The sequence below is a fragment of the Peromyscus leucopus genome, chromosome 5, assembly GCF_004664715.2.
Source record: "Peromyscus leucopus breed LL Stock chromosome 5, UCI_PerLeu_2.1, whole genome shotgun sequence".
Classification (NCBI taxonomy): Eukaryota; Metazoa; Chordata; class Mammalia; order Rodentia; family Cricetidae; genus Peromyscus; species Peromyscus leucopus.
This window is the reverse complement of record NC_051067.1, coordinates 41557222-41576968: the sequence shown is the minus strand read 5'-3', so window position 1 is coordinate 41576968 and position 19747 is coordinate 41557222. Positions and strand designations below refer to the sequence as shown.

The window sequence follows — 19747 nt, the reverse complement described above, 5'->3', positions numbered from 1 at the left end:
CTCCAGTTTTGCCAAACACCGTGGCTCTGTGCTTTGTCTTTGGTCTGTAGTACCTGTGTTCCTCATGCCCCAGAGCTGCAGTAGGGCAAGGCTGAGCGGAGAAAGACAGGGGAGAAGAGAAGATGGAATGAGAAGCACTACACAGAAAACAGCTGCTCGGGGCTGGCTGAATCCTTGGAGTTGAAAGGTCAAGACGCCAATGCAAAGACACAACAGGAGAGGAGAACCAGTGAGGAACCAGGAGCAAAGAGAGTAAGAGATAAGACCCAAAAGGACTGGGATAAGTAATCAGGGCTTTCTGATACTGACTTCACAGCCACTGAAAGCTTCAGTGGGAGCAGCTATGAGTCATCCCTGGTCTGCCTCACCAGCAGTCACCAACCAGCTCCACTGCATCTCTGTGTGAGTCTGCTTTGGGGACTCCATGCGGAGGTGGACCCCAGGCCTTTCTATGTTAAGCATGGCTCAAGTTAGGCACAATCTCCCTTGATTTTTTAAAAATTCTTCTCCCACACAATATATCCAGACCGCAGCTTCCTTTCCCTCCACTCCTCTCAGTTCCACTCCTCCAGATCTACTTCTCCTTATTTCCCTTCAGAAAACAGCAGGCCTCTAAGTGGTATAGACAGAACACAGCATAATATGTTACAGTAAGACAAACCCTCCTATCAGGACTGTGAGAGGCAATCCAGTAGAAGGAAAAGGGTCCCAAGAGCAGGCAACAGGGTCAGAGACAACCCCATTCCCACTGCTGGGAGTCCCACAAGAACACCAAGCTCACAACCAGAGGACCTAATCAGACTTACACAGGCTCTGTGATTGCCATGTCAGTCTCTAGAAACCCCTATGAGCCCTCCTTAGTTGATTGTTGATTGTGTGGGCTGTGTTCTCCTGGTGTTCTGGACCTCTATTTTTTTTTTTTTTGTAGTGGCTTTATGAGAAGATTCACCAAGTATACAATTTACTCATTTAAAGTTCAGGTTTTTTTCTACACTACACAATTCTAGGAATACTTTCTCTTGAAAAACAAAAAACAAACAACAAATTACATATCACTTATACCTATTAGGATATTCAGCTTGTTAATTTTTTGGTTGTGTTTTGAAATAGAATCTCATGATGTAGCCAGGATGATTCCAAACAGCTACAGGGTCAGTTTCTCAAGTGCTGGGATTATGGGCATGTCCCCATACTTAGCTACCTTTTTTTTTAAATGATTTTTTTTTTTTTGCTGATTTTCTGTTTGCTTTAGTCCTTTCTGCTTTGATTGATTATTTTTCCTACTCATGGTTTGTAAGCCACATACGAAGCATCTTTTATTGATTACGTGGTGGTTTTGTGCATCCCTAGAATGTATAGGATGCCCAGTTTTATTCATTAAGCATTTATTTATCAAGAAGATAATATTCACAAAGCCCCCATGTAAACTCTAGAGGTTAAAAATGGGAACAAAGCTTTTTTTTTTTTTTTTTTGTCTTCAAGTGCTTTAGCTTCTGGGCAGTGAGCAATAGGGCAAATAGGCAAACAAGCAAATTACCAACCTACACACAAAGAAGAAAGCTGTAGGATGACCGGGCAAATAAGTATGTTAAGTACTAACACATGCCCTGGAGACTAATAGTGAGAAGGAGAGAGTGTGGATGGCATCACCGTTTCAAACAGGAAAGTAGGAAAGAAATCTCTGAGTAAGGACCTGAGCATGAAAGAATCAAGCAGGCTCAGCAGCTATTGGGAGATCAGTCCCGAAAAAAGGCCCCTGAGGCAGGGGCATGTCAGCAGTCATGTTCAGTTGGCATATATTAATGAGGGAAGAAAGTGTAAGTAAGATTAAAGGCATAGCTAGTTGGAAGGACTCCCCCCAGGGCTATGTGGAACACGTCTTAGTTGTGGTATGATTCTGAGTAAGGGGAGAGGCTGCTGGAGAACTGGAGAAGTGATCTGACTTCCCCCTTGTGTATTACCCTGGTTGCTGAGCTGAGACACACCACAGGAGAGGCAGCAGAGAAGAAAGAATTCATGAGTTTGTTGGCAAGACCCAGGCAAAAGGTGATGTGGCTTGTCAGTCATAACAGTGTAAATGGTGAGAAATGTGCCTACCCCACAGTGATTTTGCTTAATTAAAAAATTATAAGTAATTCTTTACTGACCATTTACAGAAATCTTATGAAAATGAAGTAAAGAACTCCAATATTTGCTTTGCTTCTATTGTATTTTACTACATCAGTTTTCCACATTTTATAAATATACGTATGCTACAATTTTTGGATTAATTTGAAGATGAATTGGAGAGATTTATTATTTATTATTAGCATATTTATAATTATTAGCATAATTGTAAAATGATGGATTTCATTATAACATGTTCTTACCTGATTTTATGTACTTGCTAATATACTTCCCACTTAACCCTCTCATCCCTCCTGCTTCCTGATGGTCCTTTCCTTTGCCCTAAGAGTATGCATTCACTTTCACATTAGTATGTATGTGTGTACATGTGTGTATGTATGGTATTTGGATGCATGTATATGCAGGTGTGTGCTTAAAGCTAGATTTTGCAAAGGAAAGAAAGTTTTTGTCTTCCAAGTCTGGTTTACTTTGATTAACTTTTCATTCATTTTCTTGAAAATGAAATAAATTCATTCTTTGTGGTTGAAGAATAGCATTCTTTAAGTATTCTTTTTTTTTTTTTTTTTTTTTTTTTGGTTTTTCGAGACAGGGTTTCTCTGTGTAGCTTTGCGCCTTTCCTGGAACTCATTCTGTAGCCCAGGCTGGCCTCCATTAATATACAAATTAATGGAGCAGACAATTATCAAAATAAGAAGTAAAATAGTTAACAAATATATGAATAAAATTTTGCATCTTTAGCCATCAGGGAAATTAAAATTAAAAGAACATTGAATTATAGGCAACTGAGGAATGCTGAATGGGGAAATGATCTTCCCTGGGGAAGAGACCCCCATGGTCATCCAATACCAGGTGGCCAACCCTGAAGTCATATACTTTCTTACACTCACACACATAGAATAAAATAAATATTTAAGACATTATTTTTTGTGTATGGGTGTTAGGCCGACATGTGTGCCAGTGTGTACCACTTGAGTTGCCGGTGTCTGCAGAAGCCAGAAGAGAGTATAAGGTGCTTTGGAACTGGAGTTATAGATGGTTTTGAGCTGCTGTGTGGTTGCTGGGAAATGAACCTAGGATCTCTGGAAGAGCATCCAGGCTGCTAACCACTGAGCCATCTCTCCTGCCCCTTGGAGTCTTTTTTTCACATCTCTTTCTTCTCTCTCCCAGGACTTTTAAAATTGCCTTTCCCTGTTAGGAAACTACGTAACAGTTTCGTTCTGTTGTTTCAGGACTTTGCTGTCTTTTTAATGCAGCATTTACGGTTCCAAAGTCTTCAAGAATTAGGTCTTGTTTTTCATGTTTGTATTTGGCACGGCATCGTCGCTGTCTGCGATGGACGTACTCAAAGCGCACACCTTCCTCTCCATCCACTCTCAGCCTTTGTTCAGTACGGGGCAAATCCTCCCAGGTGGTGCTGACCTCTCCAAACCTTACATTATTTAAACTTGACCAAAAGAATATTCATTCAGTGATAGGACCTTGTAGCCTGGCTTTTGTCTAATTTTCATTCTGTTACCAAAAAAAAAAAAAAAAAAAAAAAAAATAGCTTTAAAGGTGAAAGCATGGAAATGTCATTTGTGATTCCAAAATTCTCTGCATCTCTCATAATTTCAGGCTAAATCAGGAAATAATCACACAGATATGCACTGAGCATTTGGTAAGACTCCTTAGCTAGCACCTGTGCTCTCTTCACATTTCTGATGTCCCAGGCAAGCGACTGGTAATCCCCCACAGGGGCATCCAAGCCTTTGCTCAGAGCCTCATCATTACCTGGAGGGTTTTATTTCCACCTCTGCACAATCAGAACTTCAAAGTTTCCTTCAAAATCCAGCACCCATTACAGATCTGTGTTAAGCATTTGTATTCATTTAATATAATATATGGATTATAATTACATAATTTTGCCCCTCCCTTTTTTGTTCAAGTCCCTATCTACCTCTCCCTGCTCTCCTTTGATTCATGCCCCCAACCAATTGTTATTGCATGTATATATATATATATATATATATATGTATATTCATATATACTCCTAAATATAACCTGCTCAATGCATACACCTCTCTCATTTCCATCTTTTCTCAGTTGCCTATTTTTTGTGTAAGGTTGAGGCCTTTCCCTGTCCACTGGCATGTTCACTGGTGTCATCCTTATTCAGCTCATTTTTGGGCAGTCATGTTGATGAGACTTTATGGGTGTAGCTTCTGAAGTTACTAGGAGACAAAAACTCTTTGATCCTCTAGTTCTTACAATCTTTCTATGCCCTCTTCCACTTGATACAATCACCATTTATTTTCAACTTACGAATCTTCTTTGTAAATTACTATAACGTATTTTCATATACATAGGCATTCTGCTAAGTCATCTAGCTTTCCTTTCTTCTCCTACCACAAAAAAGAAAATTTGTATGTAGAGATGTGCTTTATTACAGAATCTGTATTGCCTAATACACAATAAACACTTGAAATGACATTCTTTAACAAGTAAGGTAAGAAATATCAATGTAGATCAATAGTTCCTAATCCATCCGTATATGGAAAGATGTCCTGGAAAAAAAGGCTATACTCTCCAGGAGGATGGGGGATCGAATCACGTTGCTTTGTTAGATTCTACAACATTTCTAGAGCTCCTATTCTGTGGGTTACTCACTATGATGTATTCTTGAAAAGACAGTCATAGAATCCACTTCCAGATCTCACTTCTTCTTTTGAGGTAGTCTGGTGAAATGGGCAATGACCACACAGTCCAAGTGAAGTTGTGGCAAAGCATGGGGGAGGGAACTGGCAAGATACAGGGAAGTTGCCAGCCGCTGAGCTTCAGGCAAACCTACAAAGATGGAAGTTCAGGAAGTCATGTAAGCAGTCCAGGAGAATTTCCATGCTCTGCTTGGATTGGGGAGTTGGGGGGCTGGTTGTAAGCCAGTGGGTTCTGGTCTAGTATATCATGCTAATAAGTATATTATGTCCTTCATACCTAACAGGAAGCTGGAGAAAGCTTGTAAGAGGAGAATTGGAATAATTTATGATGCAGTTTGGACTTCAGTCTGGTTGACAAGCTGTGCATTTGGAGTGCATAGGTAGAAGAAACAACCTGGAGGAATGAAAGAGAATATTCTTGGATTGGTAAGCCTGGGAGTAGATGAAGGTGAAAGAAGTGATATAATATGAATGTTAAAAGGTCTTATTAATAAAAAAAAACCCAGAGCCTGATTGTGGAGATATATTGTGTACCCCAGTAAAGCTTACCTGGGAATCAGAGAACTGATTTGGGGTGAATGCTGAAAGATCAGTGAGACAAAGGAACAAGCCATGTCTTACCTCTAGGACTCCTCAGCCTGAAAAAGCCTTTAGTTCCTGTCTCCTTGTGCCTTATATACCTTTCTCTGCCCCGCCATTAAAGGCATATGTGCTTCCCAGGTACTGTGATTAAAAGTGTATGCCACTACTGTCTGGCTCTGTTTCTCTCCAAGACTGAGTCAGTCTCATGTAGTAACCATGTAGTCATGGGCTTTGAACTCAACAGAGATCCAGATGGATGTCTGCCTCCCGAGTGCTAGGATTAAAGGCGTGTGCCATCACTGCCTGACATCTATGTTTAATCTGGTGGCTTGTTCTGTTCTCTGATCTTCAGGCAAATTTTATTAGGGTACACAATATATCATCACAAAGTAGGCCATGGGAATTGACATGATTGAAACTAAGTTGAAACTGGATTGCGCAGGACATAAATGACAGAACAGGGTGGGCACTCTGACTTCATTTTGTCCACTAAAAGAGATCAAAGAAGAGTTTTCAAGTAGGAAAGCAAGAGAGAGCAGGGGACTGGAGTTTGACACAAGGCTTCATGCTGGTCCTTCAGGGTCAATCAGAGACAGAGAAGGGGTCCCTTGTCAGGACACATAGTCACTGCCCAGACAGAGAGGAGACTGTATTCCTTGGAACAGCTTTCTCAGGGGCCACAGATTGCTTCTGTTATCCTAACATCAGTTACTGGTCTATAGTAAATCATGAGTTCATTAAAGAAAGGTTCAATAAGATCACCAAATTCTTCAGCATTATTTTACCCATTTGGTGAACAACTTATGTCCATTGTTAGAACATTAAGCCAATGTTAAAAGTAATCAACGTTAAAAACAAGGACACAAATAACCAAAATGTAGAGTTAAATTGAGAATTAATGAAACAAGGAAGGAATGACTATCAGACATATGTAAATCATTCGGAGAAGCATCTGAGAACATGTACCATTACAAGCAAGGGCTTTCAAAGAAATGACCCTAAGGATGCACCAGAACATTTCAGTGGGGTAGAGTTCTAGGCAAGAGGAAGCCTGATGGAAAGACATGGGTGAAATAGAAGGACTCCAATGACTGTTGTTCATGTTGTTGGACAGTTTCCACAGCTGCTTTTATTTTACTGACCTATCTCCAGGGAAGTAGAAATGACATCCCTTACCTTCCTGTAGATCAGCAGGGATCAGCTCCCATGTTGGCAAATAGCTTCTGTGAGGTGTTGTTTTTAACTAACATTAACTACTATATTCCAAACATTCTATCCTGGGTGCCTGCTAGTGTTTTGTTTGTTTGTTTTTGTTTTTGTTCCCTGTTCAAAGTATTTGTGGCCTAAATCTCATCCCCCATTCTTCATGGGTCCACATGTCTAACATGCAAATAGAGTAGAAGAGTTAAGTGTTTAGTAAGTCTAGATTCAAACAGATGCATTCACTGTGACGGAGCTGCTGCTGCTGCTGCTGCTGCTATTATCTCTTATCAAGAGAAACCACAGTGTAAAGTAATGAGGCCCGCAAGGTGGTTTTTCCCACTGCTACCATCAAACTCCAGATGACAACTGTCACAGATTTCAATGTTTCTGCTTCAATCTGGAATGTACAATTCTTGAATGTGATATTTGATAAAAAGTTGTTTGGTCCAACATGCCATCATTTCTCATAGATCAGGAAACGGTCTGTTGTGAATATATAACAATGACATTTCCCCTACATAGATGACTCTGTCCCTCTTGGACTCTGCCGATATGGCACTGGACACGCACAGCCATGGCTGTAAGGTACTCCTCCACATGGGATAATGAATCATCTTTCTGAGAAAAAAGAAAGAAATAGAAAACTTTCAGGTCATTTAATTTAAAAGCCACAGCATGCATTCCTACAGTTACAGTTACTCTATACTCTGTGTATAGGAAGACTACACACACACACACACACACACACACACACACACACACACACACGGGCTCTCTTTTATTTCCACTCTGAAGAAAATGGGCTCTAACTTCTATCTGATCTCCCTTAATACCCGTGCTCTCAAAAGCCTTTATCAATTCATCATCTTCCCGAGGCCCTGCTCTGATAATTGCTTGGCTTTCAAGGGCTGGTAGCCAATTTGGAGGTAGGAGCTCATTATATTGGATGGAGTCATCTTTAAGAGAACAGTAAAAGAATACATGCTTCAAAGAAAGAGGAAGAAAGTTTTCTTTTCTTTCTTTCTTTCTTTTTTTTTTTTTTTAATCCACACGTTAGACAGAAAGCGGTTTTAGCTTCTGTTTTCCCATAGCCTTACAGAGGTTCATCAAAGACCAGGGGTTGGGCATGATGGAAGTGAGAGGGCGCCCCCAGCAGGCACACTGAGACACAACAGGAGTAGCTTAGAGCAAGGGTCAGTTTAGCTGAGAGCCCCGTGGCAGAATGGAGGAGCTGAAGCTTGAGCGAGACCATCTGGGAGTCTGCCACAATATCCTGTTTACCCATGAGCGAAGCACAGTAGCAACAGAATCATAAACCGGCCAAAAGCTGGATTGAGATGGAAGTGCCAGCTGGAAAAAGAGTTTGGGGCATACACAAGGACGGTGTAGCCAGGACACAGAGGGCAACTGAAGAACATTAAGGAGTATATTTGCTTATGCAGGCATTCGATAACGCATTTCCAAATTTACAATGCATGACACCATCCATAATTTACAATTCATAATGGAATTATTCAATTCATAGTAGAACTTTTACAAAGTCAGGAAAGTAAATCTCTGCATGTTTAAAAGGAAGGCACTTTTCTCTTGAGTAGAACTCACCAATTCTGAAACAGTCTTTAACTGTGCTACCAAAACAGCCCAAACTGCATTGGCATCTGAATCATCATGGAATAGAATGGCTGTCAGATGATCAGAGGTGTCACCAAGAGTGATCTAAAAAGCCGAATAAAATAAAACACAGGACTAGCAATACAGCCCAAGGATGAATACTTACCTAGCATGCACTAGGCCTTGGGTTTGGTCCCCAGCACCAAACTTAGGAAGTTAAATAAAATGCAGAATTTATTTGCCTGAATGTGCATCCAAAACAACGAGTAAAGTAGGTGGGCCTCCTAAAGAGAGAACTAGGAGAAGGAAACTAAGAAACTTCTGTTCTATACTGACATTTTCTAACTCAGGGCTACTAATTAAAATTCTTCTGTAATGGGACAGATCCTGGGGTGAGAGACCACAGTCCTAAAAAAGAAAATTTCTATAAAGTATGGCAGAGATATAAATGGCTTTCTAAGAAAAGGCTTTAGGTGAGTCTAGAGCAGTGGTTCTCAACCTTCCTAATGCTGTGACCCTTTAATACAGTTCCTCATGTTGTGGTGACCCCCAACCTTAAAGTATTTCATTACTACTTCATAACTGTAATTTTGCTACTGTTACGAATCATAATGTTGATAACTGACATGTGATGTCCCAAAGGGGTCAAGACCTACAGGTTAAGAACCATTGGTCTAGATCATCAGCTAATGATACCCAGGATAATACTTTTGACTCTTGTTGAAAATGAATGAGGAGTAAAGTGGTAGATTAAGCCTTTCAAAGACTGACTAAACTGTTGTGTGATTTTCCCTAGAGAGATAGGAAGAGACTTTTTACTCACCCTAGATAGGGAACCAATGACAGATCAAATATGTGATTCTAGCCACATCTAGGTTAGTAAACGAATGAGTTTAAGGAAGCTACTTGCAGAACTATGGGGGAAGGGTTATGGATGATGGGTGACTGTCTCAAATGCAGTGGTGTCACTGAAAATCTACAGCATGGGTAATAACTCACAAAAGCTCCTGTGCTAGAGCTCTCTGTAGGACTTTCAGGCAACTCAAGAGAGTCTCATCTCCTCTTTATTGTCTATATAACCTTGGAGGGAAGCCTTGTGAATTTTGTAAGTTTCAGGATCTTCCTTAGATTTGCAGATGTTTACTACTTCCTCTCGGTTGCAATGTTTCAATTTGGAGGAAATTGATATATAGTGCAAGCCATAACTCAAAATAATCTGTTTCAGAGTTAAAGGTAATTCCTACTTGTAAGAAAAGAGCATCATCTGGAAATTTTACATAGGAAAAATTAAATTTCAGATGTTAATATTAAATTACTAGATCTGAGAAATGCTATGATCACATAATAGAAAAACATGAGAAAATTACATATAAATAAATCATAAGTGGCAGTACCAAGGCTTGTAAAATAAAATGATTAAAATATTTAAAAATTAGAAAATATAAAGACAAAATAATTTATGAAAAAGTATCATAAGCAAAGTAAAATTTATAAATCAAAATAATCACAGTCTACAACTGAAAGTATTTCACTATGAACTCAGTTATTTTAATTGATGACACAGCTAATTCTAAGAAAAGTGAACAAGAACAACTGAGAATACCCAGGTGGGAGAAGAGATGGAGAAAGTAGAGATAAGAGAAAAAATGAAAATGTCTAGCATAAGTATAATTGAACTCTGAGGGGGAAAGAATGAATTGGAACAAAACAGTATCTCTGGGGTTAGTGGTAAGAATTTCCCGAAGGTAACCAAGGATATCAACCAGAACAATTAAAAAGCAAAGAGAAATCTCAAGCAGGATAATCAGAGAAAAACCCAGACACAAGACTATGCCCAACACAAAGAAAATCATCTACTTTGTATAAAGCTTAAGAAAAAAGATTTACAATATTAGCAGATGCAAGAGCCTCATCGATGGTCAAAATACCAATGGTGAAAGCTAGAATATGATGATACAACATCTTTAAAACACTAGAAGAAAGCATTATTTTATGCTGTTATGTCATGAAAATATATCTTTAAATGAAGATGAAATGAAGACATTTTCAGATGCACCCACACACAAAAACCAAGAATTCAGAGTCTTTTACTAAAAACAATACTAAATAGAGTTTTCCAGTGGAAGGAAACTTACCTTAGATGAAAACCAGGAGAAGCATGAAGATATAACAAGCAATGGATAAAGAAACTGAGCCGATAAATATAAAGCTGTGGAGGAAACATTTACAGTAATATTGTATGAGGCATAGTATGTGTGGAGAATTTGGTTCTTTCTATGAGATGAATGGAGCCAGAGCCAGTGCTGAGGCCAAACTGACGTGAGAGCTGCCCTGCCCAGAAGACCATAAGGAAACCCTGTTCCTGGCATTAGAGTGATACAGTTTTTGAGAAGTTTGGATGATTCTCAGTCCAGGTTTGCGTGACCCAGGCCCTTATGGTGCCGGAAACTCAATAGTCACCCAATTTCAAACTTCAGCAGTGGCTTCTTGTCTCATTCCAACAAAGCTGAAAGAATTCAGCTCCTATGGGAGTAAGTAAGCAAAGGGGAAGTGGCCTTTATTGAGGGAAGCTGAAGACAAGTGAGAAAGTAAGGAAAATGAAGAGACACTCCTGAGAGGAGGAGGGCCTCCCAAGAGAGGAAGAGCAGTTGAGCTGGTTTGTCTCTGGCTCTCTAGAGGCTTCCTGGTAGAAACGGGACAAAGGCAGATGTGTCTTCTGTTGAGACTGTTTCGTGTTCTGAGCTATCACGGGCTGAGCCAGAGAATGACACATACACTCTATGCATGTAGCCTTGGCACACGTGGCTCATGATCATGCTCTATTCACCCAACTAGGGGTGGGTGATGCCCCCTTCATCAATTTCTAAGCCTCTGTTTGTTAACTGGTAACCTTGGCGGCCTATGAGTTGTTCCCCACAAGTCATCAAACTTGTAGCTGTTTTGCTGGCTGTAAACTGTCCTATGCTGTGTTTGTCACATTTCTGTGATCAACCTACAGCTTCACCATGGGAGCGACTCCTATCAAAGCTAAAGAGGGAACGGGAGTTGTTCTTCATTACCTAACGTTTAACTCGTAGTCTGTGGAGTAGTTTGGGAAGCTCTTTTCCTAAAACAGGTGGAGATTGTTTAGAACCCATCTTTACAGCTGAGTCTGTTTCGCTTAGCTACAACAGAAGCAAGGGTCTGTAGAAGGGCAGGGGGCCCTTAACAAGTGCTCTCCAAGGAAGGAGAGCTCTGAGGAGCCAGCCAGCATGCTGACACTGGTCCAGAGTCTCCAGACCCACATCCCTCCTCTATTCTGCTCATATCCATTGTTTCATCCTCAGCTTCAAGCTCTTTCATCTCTCATCTCGACTGTTCTTGACTTCACTGTTTTAACTGTAACCTTCCCTACAAGCCCAATACCTGTTTTCATGTAATGATTGTCAGCAATGAATAATTTTGGCTGTGGGCCCTTTCCCTCACTACCTTTGGAGAGCTAGCTCCTGACACAAAACCAAATCCAAAGAGAGTGAGGCTTGTTATTGTCATGTGGTTGTTGATAGTTCCCAGAATTCTCTCTTTGAAAGAGGAATTTTTAAACTTGAGCTATTTCTTCTAGAAAAGATCATCATAGAACCTGAAGCCTATGTCATGACCAAAATTTATCATCCTATTACATACCAGTTAGGAAGACCATGCTTGGGTATTTGAAAGCTGGGCATCCTCCATTACTGCAGATCTGCAGGCTGTGCTATCCATAAATGCTATGCCAATTGCTTTTAACCTACATGATTCATGAGCAGACAACACAGTAGGGAAGTGAAAGACCAAGGTCTCCCAAAACACGGAACTCCGTGGATTAGGCTCTAGCCAGAGGTGCTGTTTAAACCGATCACATCATTAAACATACATCACTTCTGTTCTGTCAGGATTTCCTATTTTTATTGTTTGCACTTAATGGACACAATCTTAGAAACATAGCAGAATAAAATCCTGACATCCTTAGTCTTTGGTGACTAAATGCATTTTGGCAGATCTCTGTTTTGTCTTGACTGTTTGGAATGCATGAACATAAGCTAGAAGTATTCTCATGATTATTGCAAAATGTTAGGAAGCGCTGGCTTTCTTTGTTTACCCATCCTCTAACCATGATTTAACTCCAAAGCTCTGTAAATGAAGGTAGTTATTAGCCATGGTATGGATATTTTTACTTATTAATTTTTGTTTTGATGGTTAGAATTATTAATAGTTTAATATAATGTTTTAAAATATAAATTTTAAGTGTATGATAATCTTATATTGGTTTTGATTTTTTTTTGCAGTTATTGGCTTTAAAATTTGTTTTTCTTTTTTTTTCTAAGACAGGGTTTCTCTGTGTAGCTTTGCGCCTTTCCTGGAGCTCACTGTGTAGCCCAGGCTGGCCTCAAACTCACAGAGATCCACCTGCCTCTGCCTCTCAAGTGCTGGGATTAAAGGTGTGTGCCACCACTGCTCAGCTAAAAATTGTTTTTCATATAATATATTTTCATCATGTTCTCTTCACTCCCTAAACACTTTTTACCTCCTTATCTACCTAACTTTATTTTATTTCTCACTCTATCTCTCTCTCTTTAAAAAAATCCAAATCAAAAGAAACAAGAACACCAAAAAGGTAAAAACTACCCAAACAAAACAAAACAAACACATACAAAAAACATGGAGTTCATTTTGTGCTGGTCAACTACTCTTGAGCATCTTTCCTACCCTGGAGTGTGGTTGTTACACCAAGTGTCACTCCCCTCGAGAAAACCGATTTCCCCCCTTCTAGCAGGTTTCAATGACAAATAGTTTCTTGGTTAGGGGTGGGACTTTGTGCACATTTCCCCTTCTCTGTGCTGGGATTTTGGTGGTGTTTGAATTTGTGCAGATCTTATGCATGCTATCACTATCTCTATAAGTTCACGTATGTACCGGCCCTGCTATGTCTGGAAAGTTCTGTTCCCTTGGCATCATCCACCCACCACCTATGGCTCTTATAGTCTTTCTGCCTCCTCTTCTTCATAGATCCCTGACCCTTGAGGGAAGGGATTTGATGAAGACATCCCATTTAGGACTGAGTGTTCCAAAGTCTCTTACTCTCTGCACATTTGGCAGTTGTGGGTCTCTGTGTTAATTACTATCTACTGCAAGAAGACATTTCTATGGTAAGAGTTGAGTGATACACACTGATCTATGGGTATAGCAATATGCCACTAGAAATCATTTTATTGCTATGTTCCTTCAACAGAATAACAGTAGCAGGTTTTCCCTTAGGGCCCATGACCTATCTAGTCTCAGGTTTTTGGACACTAGCAGTGCTCATTGTGGGTTCCCTATCACGAAGTGGGTCCTGAATCCCATTTTAAAAAGTGGTTGGATACTCCCATAACTTTTCTGACACTATTGCACTAGTAGATCTTTGCAGGCAGGTTAATGCTGTAGCTCACAAGCTTTGAAGCTGGGCAATGCTAATGATTACTTTTCTCCTTCAGTGTGTGCCAAGTACCTTCTAGCACTGTGAACACTAGTCAGTGGGGGTGAATCATTTAGTAGGGAACCAGTTTGATTTTTCTCTGTTCAATGACATAAGTAAGTGTGTCTTCAGCAATAGGGTGTAGCTAGAGTTTTCCTGCCTTGCCCACAGTCAGGACAAATCTTTGTTACCCGCCAGTCCCACAGCCGCTCAGACCCAACCAAGTAAACACAGAGACTTATATTGCTTACAAACTGTATGGCCGTGGCAGGCTTCTTGCTAACTATTCTTATAGCTTAAATTAATCCATTTCCATAAATCTATACCTTGCCACGTGGCTGGTGGCTTACCGGTGTCTTCACATGCTGCTGGTCATGGCGGCAGCTGGCAGTGTCTCTGCCTCAGCCTTCTGCTTCCCAGAATTCTCCTCTCTCCTTGTCCCACCTACTTCCTGCCTGGCCATTGGCCAATCAGTGTTTTATTTATTGACCAATCAGAGCAATTTGACATACAGACCGTCCCACAGCACTTCCCCTTTCTTTTTTTTAAAAGGAAGGTTTTAACTTTTACATATCTCCAAAGTCAGCTTGGTATATTTGGGAATTTGGGCGTAGCTTCTCTTACTACTTCCTGCTGGAGGGGGGCGCTGTATCTTATGGGGACACAAAGAAAATTTTAGGATCATGGAGTAGTCCGTGAGACCGTATAGTCTGAGCCAGTTGCCTTGGAAGGATTCTGGATGTTGGATCATCTGGGCCATGGTGTCATCGGAGACCTTTCAGGTGGTCTTGGCTGGTCAAACCTGATGTATCTTAATCTAGAACAAATCCATAGCCTCTGGCTTTCTGTAGAAACAAAAACAGAGCCTCCTTTCCAAAGCAACATATCCTTACATCCAAATTTTGAAGTCAAGGTACCTTTAAAATATACATTTTGGCATAACTCAACAGCTTTTGTAATCAAATGTTTTTCTTCAGTTACAAATATCAAAGAGAACATAATCCAGATTCTCTGTGTGGTAGCCATCTTTATGTGGCTTATTTTTTATATTACCTTGAGCCTATTGCTTTAAACTGCAGCCTTCTAAGACCGAAAAGGCACTGTGGCTGCTGGCTCCACCCACTTCAGCTTCTCAACATGGCGGTAGTACGTTTTCCGCCAGCTTTGGGAGCCATCAATTCTCAGAAATAGTGGGTCTATGCTTCTTATCAAAGCAGCGTGTAGCCCAGAAACCTCTTTTTGTTTTGTACTAGCAACGGCTAAATCCACCATGCAGCTTAATGTGCCACTTGCAGAGGCCTCATTCCCGCCATACTGCAGGTCAAGCGCACACGCCAGGAACCCGCCAGTAACTCAAACCGGCAGCTGCTGCTCATTTGAGAGAGACAATTAGGACGCTGTTTTTAGCTCCGTTTTAGAATCTTTTCTCAGGTTTGAGGTGGAAACTCTTGCCCTCTCGTTGGACGCCATTTGTAGCTAGAGTTTTCCTGCCTTGCCCACAGTCAGGACAAATCTTTGTCACCCGCCAGTCCCACAGCTGCTCAGACCCAACCAAGTAAACACAGAGACTTATATTGCTTACAAACTGTATGGCCATGGCAGGCTTCTTGCTAACTATTCTTATAGCTTAAATTAATCCATTTCCATAAATCTATACCTTGCCACGTGGCTGGTGGCTTACCGGTGTCTTCACATGCTGCTGGTCATGGCGGCAGCTGGCAGTGTCTCTGCCTCAGCCTTCTGCTTCCCAGAATTCTCCTCTCTCCTTGTCCCACCTACTTCCTGCCTGGCCACTGGCCAATCAGTGTTTTATTTATTGACCAATCAGAGCAATTTGACATACAGACCGTCCCACAGCAATAGGGTCTTACCCTCAGGTTGTGGAGAGTAATCAATAGTCCTGTGATGTTTGGAAGTGGGTGAGTCTATGGGATCCTTTTGACCAATAACTCAACAAGATATAATCCATTCCTGTCACCAGAAGTTTTATTTGGTGGTATAAAATGTCTAATTGGAGTAATTGTCTCCCCCATTGTATGGTGACTCATTTAAAATTTTTTCATATATAAATATATATTGATAAGCTTCTCTAGTAGTAGGTTTCCATATGGCTTTTCTGTTGCACAAACTGCTAAATAGTCTTTTAATAAAAAAAACCTGGAACCAAATATTGGGGTAAATGTTGAAAGACAAAGAGACAAAGGAACAAGCCACAGCTATGTCTCACCTCACCAACTCCACAAATTCTCTGTTTGAAAGCCTCTGAGTCCTCAGCTGAAAAAGCTCTCTAGCTGAAAGTCCTCTAGCTCTAAGAGCTTCAGCCCAAAAGCTCTAGTTCCTGTCTCTCATACCTCAAATGCCTTTCTCCGCCTAGCCATCACTTCCTTCCTAGTGCTGGGATTAATGGTGTGTGTGCTTCTCAAATACTGGGATTAAAGGCATGTGACTCCCAAGTATTGAGATTAAAGGTGTGTGCCACCACTGCCTAGTATCTATGTTTAATCTAGTGGCTTGTTCTGTCCTCTGATCTTCAGGCAAATTTTATTAGGGTACACAATATATCACCAAATTTCCTTTTTTTTCTAAAATAATAAAAGAAGGTTATAACTAATATAAGAAAAACTATATGCAATAAGTATAATAAGTATGTACAATACATACAGTCAAGAATTACATTAACAATGTCCAGTCCATAAACATTTGACAAATTCAGAGAAAATACTCCATTATTTATCCTATTTTGGTGAGTCAAAAGGGTACCTAATTCACTTTCTATCCTAACTTGTATTACCAACCAAAACTTATATTTGATGTCTTTTAAACTTATACACTTTACACCTCCTTAGCAAGTTTCTTTTCTGAATTTGTTAACAAGGAAAACTATAACTATCAAGTCTTCAACTCCCTCAGAGGCCTGAGAAGGAAACAATATTTACTGAGTAAACAGGAAGTGCAAACAAGTGACTTCCAAAAAATGTGAGAAGCAGAAATAACTGACTTTCTGGACAGTCACCCAAGTTTCCTCTGTAACATTGGGGCATCCATCTTCGGCCTACAGGCCTAGCATATCTGACAGACTTATCTGTGAAGCAGGGTTTTCTGAAAGGCTGCCCTACTTTGTCTTGGCAAAGTTTGGCCATCCTTTATTTTGTGCCCTGCTTGTCCCATTTGGATAGCACACTGTCAGCAGTAGAAGTAAGAGTACTTTCTTGCTTAGTGGCCAACTTGCCACAAAGAAAGTAAACTCCATATGGAGTTTCTTCTATGCCCATCATTTTCTGTGAAGTAGACTGGTGCTACCAGGAGCAGACATGTCTCATTGTCATTAAAAAAAAGAATCTATATTATTTAAACATCTTAAATGGCATATTCTGTAGATCTCTGAAGTGTTTGAAGATGACCTGTTTATCTAAAATCTGTTTGATCTTGAAAACATACCTAATACGACTTATAAGTGTGATTGTAATGACTAACTACTAACTTGTGTTTCTTTATATCCTAATTAGTTGGTAATAATAACTTTCAAGGACTAGCAATTTGCATTACATTGTTAAATGGACTATATAGGTACAATACCTTGAACAAGAATAGAAATATATATATAGTATGTTTTAACAAAATTAATTTCAACTTTGTATCAATATACAAAGTTTGTATACAATACACAAAAATCTAATCCAATGTAAAATATTTAAAACTAGTAGTTGCTTTTTAAAAGTAGATTCAATAATCTACCTTTTTATCTTATCATATCCATATTTTCCTTTTCTGAGTAGATTCAGTAATCTACCCTTTTATCCTAATATTTCTATATTCCTTTTCTCTAAGAGTAGATTTAATAATCTACCCTTTTGTCCTATATCTATATCCTCTTTTTTTCTTTTCAAAGTAGATTTAATAACCTACCTTTTTAATCCTATCATTTCTATATAATACATTTCTATATCATATCCTCCTTTCTTCTTTTAGAAAGAGATTGACTATGACCAATAACAATTTTTAACCAACCACTAAACAAAGAAAAACATCCATAATCCATTTTTTGGGAATGTAGGCATAGTGTTCTACACTACTTCCTGCTGATTGGAGGCACTGGTAGTCTGATGCGGACACAAAGAAAATTTAGGATTATGGTCAAGTCCTGACTGGAGTAGTCTGTAGGGCTGTATCATCTCAGCTAGCCATCTCAATATTGTCCTGAGAAGTTTGCAGTCCAAAGCCGATCTTTTTAGTCAGCTTGGTGGTGTTATCATTGCCCTAACGGAATCATCGTTGTGGGGGCCCATCATCTTTTTGGAGACTTCAGAGTTGCTGTTAAGCATGGTCATGGTTCACTGCAGAAAATCTTTTTCACGGGACATTTTTTTTCTGGATGATTTGTCCTTTTTCTTCAGATGTCTTATTTGTCTAGGATTCTTCAGATTGCTTACCTAGATGCCTTCATTCTCCTAAAAGACAAAAACAAAACTCTTCTCCAGCTCTAACTTTGGGGAGTTTCCAAATCCAATCTTTATCAGTTTTTATTTTTCTCCCAAATTTTTTGTTCTCTCTTGATAGCTGTTCTATCATCCAGAGCAGAGTTTTCACAATAGGCATTAGGTTTTTTTAATTGCTCTGGGAAGGAGGAGTTTCCTCCATGTTTACAGGAAAAGACTGAATGAAATTTGATGTGGGGGCCTGCAAGAGGCACCTCAGGGCATTTCCTGAAAGCAAAGGCTAGGGATTACCTTGTCTAATCCTTGTTGATCTACATTCATTAGTCTAATGTCTGCCTTTACCACACCTTCTGCATAATCCAGAAGGGAGGGACATTCTGTTGGGATTATTCCTTGAAAAAACATTATTTCTAGAAATACCCTGTTTACAGTCCTTTCTTAGGTGACTTTGTTTGCTGAAATTGAAACATTTGACAGTACTATTTTTCCTTAAACCTCTGGAAATCACCTCTCCTATTCAAGCATCATCATGATCATGAGATTCAATATTTTTGTATCTTGGATCCATTCCTCCAAGGGTGCTGATCTTGCCTTTAATGGCATGAGCATGCCACTGCCATGTTACCAGATGAACTAATGCTTTTGCACACCGATAGTCATCATTGGCCAACTCTTGCCTCCAGCAGCAGTCACATTCAGGAACTACAGCTTCAGAATGGCTATAACAGTGAAGGGAGCAAGAAAGAGTGATTGTGTCCAGAGTAAAGAACTCTATAGGCTCTTGGTTTATGCCCTCCCCTCCTGCTTATGGAGAGACAGAGAGGGCCTAAAGGCTGTTTTATCACCTTAAATTCCATGTAACAACATATTATGCAGCTGTGAGCCTCCTGTGAGAGTAAATAACTCCTTGTAATGTAGTCCTGGCACACAGGGATTGTTTAACACATGCTTCTGACATTTGAAAGGCAGAGATCATAGAAGTGTGTAAAGAGATTGATTCAAGTGACACACCATTGACTTTACTCTTTTCTTTCAGGACCAGTCTTAGTAGGCTAATAGCAGAAGGAAATGGTGAACAGAAGTGTTCGTGGTGCGTCTACGTTTGACTCAGATGAAAACAAAATCATTTCTACTCTGTAGAACCACCCTTTTACAGAGAAAAAGTGAAGGCAAGTCCTGAGATCACATAATATAACAGTAAACTTTTCAGAGCTTCCGGGGAAATATGGTTAAGTGGGCCACAGCTCTCTGAAGGTATTTTCTGTGCTCACAAAAACAGAGGGTCTCTGTGGGTTAGAATGTCATTATGTTTTAATGGGGGTGAAGGAAATACACAAGCATTCGTCATTTGCGGTGTATAGTTCAGTGATTCATCCATCACCCCAGCATTCTACATACCTCTTTAAAGCCCACCTCTTCCCTTATAAGAAGCTACATGTATCGATTTTCTCTCACATTAGTTTTGAATTTTTGAGAAAAAGAAATCATACAATACACAGCTTTTATGGCATCTTGTATTGCTATGGTTTCTCAACTCTTTATAAATTATTATTTTTAGAGGTTTTTTATTTTTCTAATTTTCTTACCTGTTTCTCTGAAAATTTAGTTTATCTGTGTGTCTG

At 39.8% G+C, this 19747-nt stretch overlaps 1 protein-coding gene across 4 annotated transcripts in view; it reads left to right on the top strand.

The window, feature by feature from the left end:
• Nucleotides 1-19747, top strand: part of Gpr141 (G protein-coupled receptor 141) — a 61945-nt gene that overhangs the window by 35425 nt on the left and 6773 nt on the right. For 2 of the 4 annotated variants that reach the window (XM_028855857.2, XM_037205916.1), the window contains exons 2-4: nt 51-252; nt 5105-5246; nt 19162-19294. The gene's annotated coding sequence lies outside the window, so the exon portion shown is untranslated. The remainder of the gene's footprint in view (nt 1-50; nt 253-5104; nt 5247-19161; nt 19295-19747) is intronic. The other 2 variants (XM_037205917.1, XM_037205918.1) reach the window with 2 other exon arrangements.